The sequence below is a fragment of the Podarcis liolepis genome, assembly GCF_965112155.1.
Source record: "Podarcis liolepis genome assembly, chromosome: 6".
Lineage (NCBI taxonomy): Eukaryota > Metazoa > Chordata > Lepidosauria > Squamata > Lacertidae > Podarcis > Podarcis liolepis.
The window spans coordinates 74,349,015-74,357,413 of NC_139559.1; the positions used below are offsets into that span (position 1 = coordinate 74,349,015).

Here is an 8,399-nt window from a genome sequence, read left to right on the forward strand (position 1 = left end):
TCATGCGGTGGCAGCACGGTGGCAGCGGGAGGCCCCATTAGCTAAAGTGGTATCTCAGGTGAAGAACAGTTTCAGCTTAAGAATGGACCTCCAGAACGAATTAGGTTCTTAACCTGAGGTACCACTGTATACCTGAAGGAGGGTCTCCACCCCCATCGTTCAGCCTGGACACTGATGTCCAGCTCCGAAGGCCTTCTGGTGCTTCCCTCACTGCAAGGTGATGTTACAGGGAACTGGGCAGAGGGCCTTCTCAGTAGTAGCTCCTGCCCTGTGGAATGCCCTCCCATCAAATGTCAAGGAAATAAACAACTATCAGACTTTTAGAAGACATCTGAAAGCAGCCCTGTTTAGGGAAGTTTTTAATGTTTGATCTTTTATCATGTTTTTAATATTCTGGCAGGAGCTGCCCAGAGTGGCTGGGGAAACCCAGCCAGATGGGTGTGGTATAAATAAATTAATATCTTCTTCTTCATCATATCGTCATCATCACTATGCCTATGGATGCCAATAGCTGGAAATCACAAGTGGAGAGAGTGCTGTCATGCTCAGGTCCTTTTTTTGCACATCCTGTAGCCATCTGGTTGGCCATTGGGAGAGCAGGATGTTGGAAAGGGTTTCCTATTTTCATTGGAGAAATGTTGGAGGGTATGCTAGCCATTGACCTGATCCAACAGGCCCTTCTTGTGTCCTTAATGCACTGAAGATTAAAAAAATACCTTCTTAGCAGCGCATGCCGTAGTGATCTTAAAAGTAAGAAGGCAAGGCTCATCAAGAGGCTGGGAAAACAGAGGAATAGTGATCAAAGTGTCTTTGATTCAGTATCTTTCACTTTATGCAGCTGACTGTATTCCTTGATTTTTTCATTGATACCTCCCCACTAACTTTGAAGAGTCAGTCCATCTAAGTATTATTTCACAAGAAGTGGGGAAATGGCTGTCACAATTGCATTTACTCAATTTTCATAAATCACTTCTCAAAAAGATGATTCCCTGCCTCGGCCCTCTGGCTCATTCAGCCAGTCCAGTTCCCATCGGCAATTGTCTAAGACAAACACAGATTGATGTGGCGGTGGCGGAGAAGAGGTGCAGCCTGCTGTTCTTCACACAGATTTGTCCTCTGCCTCTGTTCCTCTTGGCCAGCTCACATGGCTCCTTCCACATTGCACAGAGCAAACCGTGATAGATTTGAGCAAACGAGAAACGCAATTCAAGCGCAGCTTGCCAAGCACCACCGGAACACAAGGCTGTCACACCTTGTGAAGAATTAGAGGACAGCAAGGGAAGCTTAGCATGCAGCACCATGAAAACGAATGTCTTTAAATATATCTTAATATCACAGTGGGATTGACAGCTCTAATATGAGATTGCTTTTCTTTTTTTAATGTAAAAGATTTAATTCCAGGGGGGCACTCAGGCTGCAACCAGTTGAAGTATGGTGAGATTAAAAATATATATAATTATGATCTTCTTAAATGATGCACTGGGCGGGGGGGGGGGGAAGAATCAGCAAGAATAAGAAGACATTTTCTTCTAGACCGCTAAATAACATTTGTTTAACCCCTACTATTGCATTAAAGTTCACTGTCCTAATCCCACTCATCAGACACCCACCCACCCACCTACCCACTCATATTTCATGTTGCTATAGCCTCTTCTCAATCTGGTTTATGTTATTCATTTAGATTGAAGCGTAGTCATGAAACAGTTGTGCTTTTTTGATTAATGATATATGAGAAATTAGGGAAATCTGTCCGTTTCATTTTCTTGCTTTTCCAATCTTTTCAGCTGTCCTAATTTCACACCAGTTTGTGATGTTTTTATTTTTAAAAGTCCTCATGAAAATGTGCGCACATTTTTGCAAGCAATTTTCTTGAAATGGCTTCTCTATGCTAACCAGGAAGTGCTATCTCCAGTCAATGGAATGACTCTTCCTATCTCTGCGGCTGTGACCTCCTGGGTGATGCATTAGGCAGTTCAATGTGCATGTGTACTCCGTTCATTTCCCTCCTTCCCACTTCTGCCTCCCGTGTGGCCCCAGGCACTGGCAACCCATGCTACGTCACTGCCAGAGGGTAGCAAGTGGAGTGAGAGAGTGTTGTGATCAGGATGCAGGACTTACATTGTGCACAAGTCTCTTCTAAATGAACTAGAGCTGTGATCTCCAGTGATGGTACCAAACACTAAAGGATCAAAAGGAAGTTGCCCTGAGCAAACAGGGTGCAGGGGATGTGATTGTGGTGAGGATTCCACATTTCTCTCATGTATAGAAACAATTATGGAATAGAAGGGTATTATAAATTTCATCCCTATTTCACAGCCCTTGATACAAATCTGAAAACAAATTTTTGATTTATTAATGCCATCCACGCCACTTCCCAGACAAAGGAACTGGACGGGGGGGAGGGGGGGAGGCTGCAATTCTGTGCTCCGAATAGCTTTCTGAAAGCCTCTGGGTATTTTTTAATATCACGCTTCTCAATGTTAATCTCTAAAGATCACTGAACTTGCATTAAATCTACAGATAAATAATGTTACACAGTATTACGGAGGTGATAAAATGTGGAAAGCTGCTGTAACCTTCTAGGTGGATTTTCATGTCTAGGAAAGAGGAACTTTACAATGCTGAACTACCATTTGCAGGTGGGGGCAATCTGTCAGTAAATAGGAATAATGTAAGGGCATTTAGCAAGTTCCTCTCTTTTGTGCTATTGGGTGGGCTTAACCCACAGGTCTCTAGGACTCATGGCTTGCCAAGGCAAAAGCAGCTTACCAACCCTAGACTGTGGCTTGCTGGGTCTTTCACAATAACACCTTTTTTCTGTTCCAGGCAGGCTGTAAAACCAGTTTTCACTGAGCCTTTGGTAAATGGCTGGTGGCTTTCAATGGGAGCTTTGAATGGGGGCTGTTTTAATAAAGGCGGTGGTGTTCATAATTTCCAGCCCCACTCCCGCTTTGAATAATTGTCCCATCCCTAAGGGAGGACTGAGCTCTGTTCCGCTCCAGGAACCAAGTTGGGATCACATGAGCCTGAAACTCACCATGACTTGAACCTGATAACTAAACCAGGGCTGGGCAATGTGGTGACCTGCAGATGTTCAGCACCAGCCAGTATGGCCAACGGTTACAAAAGATGGGAGCTGTAGCATCTGGAGAGTACCATGATCTCTACTTCTCAACTAAACCATGGTTTGGGTCAGATGTGATGACCCAGTGGCCCTCCGTATTTTCTTGGACACCGATTCCCATCAGCCCCAGCTAGCATGGCCAAGAGTTGGGGATGATGGGAGTTCTAGTCCAACAAATTCTGGAGGGCCACAGGTTTCCCCATCCAAGTTTAGGTGATTATCAGCATCAACAGTGAGTGTTGCCTAAATAGGAATTAACCATGTTCACTTGAAGATAGGTCTGGCCCACTGATGAGGCAGGGTGAGGCACCTGCCTCAAGTGGCAGAAGCCCAAGAGGTGTCATCAACCTCACCTCCACCACCCTTCCCATTACCTCCTCCTACAGCGGAGAAGCAGCACAGCAGTGGCACCGTTTCCCACCTTGGTCTCATGGAGTGCATGAGCTCTTATGAGACTTTGGTGAGATCTCATCAGATCTCACCGGAAGTCAGTGCCGCAGTTCTCAGGTGCCACCACACAACACAGGTAAGATGGGAACAGTGTCTGGCAGGGCAGCATTAAGCAGGGGTGGCAACATGTTCCAGTTTTGCCTCTGGTGGTGAAACGGGATGTGCTCCCCCTGCCTGAGGGTGTCTGAAAAGTGAGGAAATATGCTGGCGTGCCCAGATATTCAGAAAACCCACCAGATGTTATCAACATTCAGCTTTGAACATTGACATTAACCAAATGCTGGGCATTCACTGTAACACACACACAGTTTGCTTTTTGTCTAGATATTGTGTGTATTTGAGCAGATATCCAAAAAGTGTGTGTTGTCCTTTTAGAAGTAGCGTGACCAACACATTATTTTTCTGTGATACAAGCGGGGGAAATCAGAATCTCTTTACTTAGCTTCAGGCTGAGTCTCAAAGAACTTGCTACACACCTTCTTGTTTATCAGCTTCCTCTTTAAAAAGCCAGTGCAGGAGATGAAGGCATGTGGACTTTTTGAAATCACATGTGGTGATGTGTTCTATGGATGTTTATCAGACCTACAACAGCCAGGGGTGATTATACTTCTCTCTCTCTCTCTCTCTCTCTCTCTCTCTCTCTCTCTCTGCAGTTTGCTTGGCTTTTTTACAGAGGTGTTTTTCTTTTCCTTTTAACAAAATCATATTCTGATCCCAATACCTTAATTCCACATACAGTGTGATGAAATCAATATACATCTCTACAAAAGCTGGCAGTTTCTGGATTTTATTCCCTGCACATTTTCAGATATTCCCTGCCCTCTTCCCATGCTCTCATTCTTTTTTTCTCTCCCCCCCCCCAATACAGGCATAAATAGCGAAACTAATAATACTGTGGCATTCATCACTATCTAGCTGAAGACTAAGCAAAGTTTAGTACGTAGTAAGCTAATAACGGGGGAGAAAAAATGAAAAAGAAAGCTTCCCCTGCTATTGAGAAAGGGAGGGGGGAAGTAATGCAAGAAACACCAGATCAATATGAGTAGACCTGAGTTGAAAAAGACAAGATTTAAGATCATATCTGAAAGAACTTATTGACTTAGCTTTTCTAAACTGAATGCCAGATGTGGGGTGAATAACAAACAAATAAATGCATGCGTTGCACAAATCTTTAGCCTGTGTTTTCTTGCAGCCAATAGGATGCCTCCCTGATCTTCTGAAGCCAACAGCACAAGTTCCACAATGGGAGAAGGCCCCAGTAAACACACCTCCTTCACCACTTCTAAATCATCAAGGGAATTTTCAAACCAATCTGGCGTTCATCAGTCAGTTCATTCAGGGTCCTGAAGTTCCACACTTGGAGCCAGTTTGCAGAGATGTTCACAACTAGGAGCTTATGAAGACTATTCTGGTGAGCCCATGATAGGGCAATAACCTCAGGTGGGGCTGAAAGGGGATGATGGAGAGCAGGAGCTGTAAGATGAGGTGGGGGGGGGGTTGGGAAAGACAAGAGGTGATTTTTCCCCCCTGGTGAGAACAGAAGGATGCAAAAACGGAGAACTAACCTTTGTTTCGGACTTTGATGCCTTGATCCTGAGAGACATTGCACTGACATGTGATGCATAAGCAGGAAAATACGCAAACTTGCAACCCTCCCTACCTGATTTCTGCATGGAGAAAAACCAAATTCCGCAATGAAAATTAATTAGAAAAAGTAAGTACATTTGTGAACATCTGTGTTTTTCTATGTTTTAGCATGTTTCTATTAGCTCCTGGAAGAAACACGAGGCACTCGTTCTGGCCAGTGACCGAAATAAATTGATTGATTTATTCATTCATTCACACAAAGCACTGGAACACCTTGAGTAGTAGAATCATAGAATCATAGAGTTGGAAGGGACCCCAAGTTCCATACCTGATGGTTGCTTGTGAGAGATCAACCCAGATGTTTTCAGCTTTATCTCTGAACCCATAAGGGCTAGAAATTTGCTTTAAACATTTGTGACAAATGCAAAATTCTGCACTGGCTCAAAATTGTGCATTCAGGCCTGCTCCCTAGGAGAAGTATACATTCAGCTGCACCACTGTAAGAGCATGACGACAATCTGGTCCAAAGGTGCCATGCAAAGTGAGTTTGTTCAGCTCTGATTGGGCAGGTGCTTATTTGACTTGCATCCTGTCCACAGGATCAGAGCTTCACAAGCTGGTGCTTTTGTTCTGCACCAGGTTACACCCTCTATGCCTTTTAAGCAGCATGGAACAAAGGGCACCCTGGCCAGGTTTTGAGCTGGCTCAGGATTTTGGGTGGTTCCTGACGAAGACAAATGTAAATGACTCCCACTTTGCCAATAAGCAATGTGGCAAACACAACCAAACAGGAACTGTGCGAAGGGTCGCAGCAGAATGGAAGAACACATGCTTTGCACACACAAAATCCCAGATTTGGTTTCTGGAGTCTCCAATTTTGTTTAAAGGTCAGGGATGAGATGATGGAGCTTTTGAGAGAGTCCAAGACTCAATGACACTCAAGCGTAACTTCCTGGTAGATTCTGCCCAATGGATCAGATGTATTGTGTCTCCTGCCCAGCCACTCCCAAAGCACCCTTCAGTTTATCTAGTAGTAGAACCAGCCCCATCTGCCCCCCTATTGCATGATGTTTCACCAGCATCTCTGGTTTGTTTACATAGCACTCTGCTAGGCTATGTGAACTAGCTATGCTAGTCATACTTTACTGTGACTGATCATCTGGGGGTGTGGGCAGGCTGGTTGGCTTATCGGGCTGCAGGATCAAAGCATCATGGTGTTGTTGTTGTTTTTAAAAAGGGGAACTGGGCCACTCTTTAAATAACTCTCATTTGTTAGGATGGCACCACAAAGTCTGCTTCCAAATGAGCAGAAGAGAGACAGAAATAAAGTGGAGTTGTCATGGGCAATGGTGATTGTTTAACACAAATTGATTTAAGGCAGAAATAATAGGAAGCAGAGGGAACGATGATGAGAAATGGAGGAGCCTGGTGCAGAGGCAGAGGAGCAAATAGACAAGAAGCGGGGGGAGGGAGGAGGAGTTTGATTCAGCAAGTGGAAAGGCAGAATTGTGTTCTCTGGGGGGCAATGCTCAGCCTATGCTGTCTCTGTTTTAATATGTTGTGAAATGTGCGCAGTCAACTATTGACAGATGACCATTGCAGCACAGTGGATTGTGAATCAGATTGGGATCAGGGATACCTCGGGGCAAACCCACGCAGTCATGAACCTTCCTTGGACCAGTCCCTGCCTCTGTCTCCCTAGCAGGGCTGTATTGAGAACAAAACACATCGTATCCTGAGCACTTATTCCAAATACTGTCAATACTAAATGTGGTTATTGCAAACCTTTTGCTTTTACAGTCTATACCAGCAGCTAAAGAAGCTGCAACCAACTTTTGCTTCCTTATACTGACATTTCAATATTGTAAATAGTCGCACTGAATAAAGATCTTTGTACACCCGAAGTGGTATTCACCTTACTTTTGCTTCATTGTTAAGATCTCTGGATCTTTGGAATCCCTGTTGTCATGAATTTTTAAAAACACGAGTTCCAAAAATGTGCATCAGGCTAAACTGCTGTTTATATGCAATGTTACGTATAGAAAGTTGAATTAATTTTCATCTCATGTGGGGAGGGTGGAGAGAGTGTTCCTGCTTTCAAATTACATCTGACAATAGGCTTTTAACAGTTTGGGATGCTTTCACTATAACAATGGAATATTTTAATCTTTTATAATGGATTTTTTAAAAACCTATTTTGAAATGTATTTTGTCACTCTACAGAAGTGGGATGCTTTAAATGAAGCATTAGAATTAGGAGCTACTAAGACATGCTGTGTGTTGATTCCACTCAGCCTCATGCTAGCGAAAACCGGATAGGAATGCAATCTGCGTGCAACCCTTTAACATCCAAATTCCAGGCTGTGTGCATCTCTGAATTACAACCAATTAGAAATACTTTTCTCTTCTTCAAAAAACCCCACCAAAAAACAAATTTGTTGAGACATCATTCTAGAAGCAAGCGAAGGGCAGAATTCAACCAGGACAGTTTTATTTTATTTTTTAATTTACTGAAAATGTTTCTAACCTATTACTGTGATACATGGGTGGTTCTTTTTCTGTGGTTTCCTAATGTATTGAATGTGCTTTGTATGCTGTATATATTTCTATTAATAAAAGAAAGAAAGACAAGCAACGGTTTCTAACCTGCCTTTCATTGCAAGGCAATGCTAGGGTGGGATGCAACATCGCAAATTGAAACCAGCCACCACAATTACAGAAAGAGAAAGGAAAAATGAGCAGATAAATTTGCGGCAAAAGCAGCAGTGCCTCTGTAACAGGGGCCAGAAAACTTTGGAGCCCAAGGACAATGTTCCAGGGGTCACTTATCAGCGGAGGGAGTGGTCAGAAGCAAAAGTGGGTGAAGCTAGGGCTTTCAATCAGAACTTACAGGAAATCAGTTCTGGCACCTTTCAGGTGGCTTTCAAGACCTCTTAGGTGGCTGCCACTCATTCTATGAGAACGAGGGAGGTGTCCATGGGGAGCTCCGGCACCTCTTTTGCTGGGAAAATAGCACTAGCTGGAGCAACAAATGTAAATTATACAAAAATGCTAATTTCCACACACACATCCCAACACCCTCTCTCTTGTCCATCCAGGAAGCAAAGGGCCTTATGAGAGTTCAAGGACACATTCCAGCCTGCCAGAAGCACTTGAGGGTGCAGAGTATGGCCAATGAGGAGTTTCGCCTGGGGTAGAGAAAGGGTGGTAGCGAGAGAGACACAGACAGACAGGCTGG

General features: G+C 43.9%; 1 long non-coding RNA gene across 5 annotated transcripts in view; it reads left to right on the plus strand.

The window, feature by feature from the left end:
• LOC310710368 overlaps positions 1 to 7,796 on the plus strand; it is a 79,327-nt gene extending 71,531 nt beyond the window's left edge. For all 5 annotated transcript variants that reach the window (XR_014527980.1, XR_014527981.1, XR_014527982.1 and 2 more), the window contains one exon: positions 4,767 to 7,796. This is a non-coding gene — a long non-coding RNA (uncharacterized lncRNA). The remainder of the gene's footprint in view (positions 1 to 4,766) is intronic.
• Positions 7,797 to 8,399: the final 603 nt, after the last annotated feature.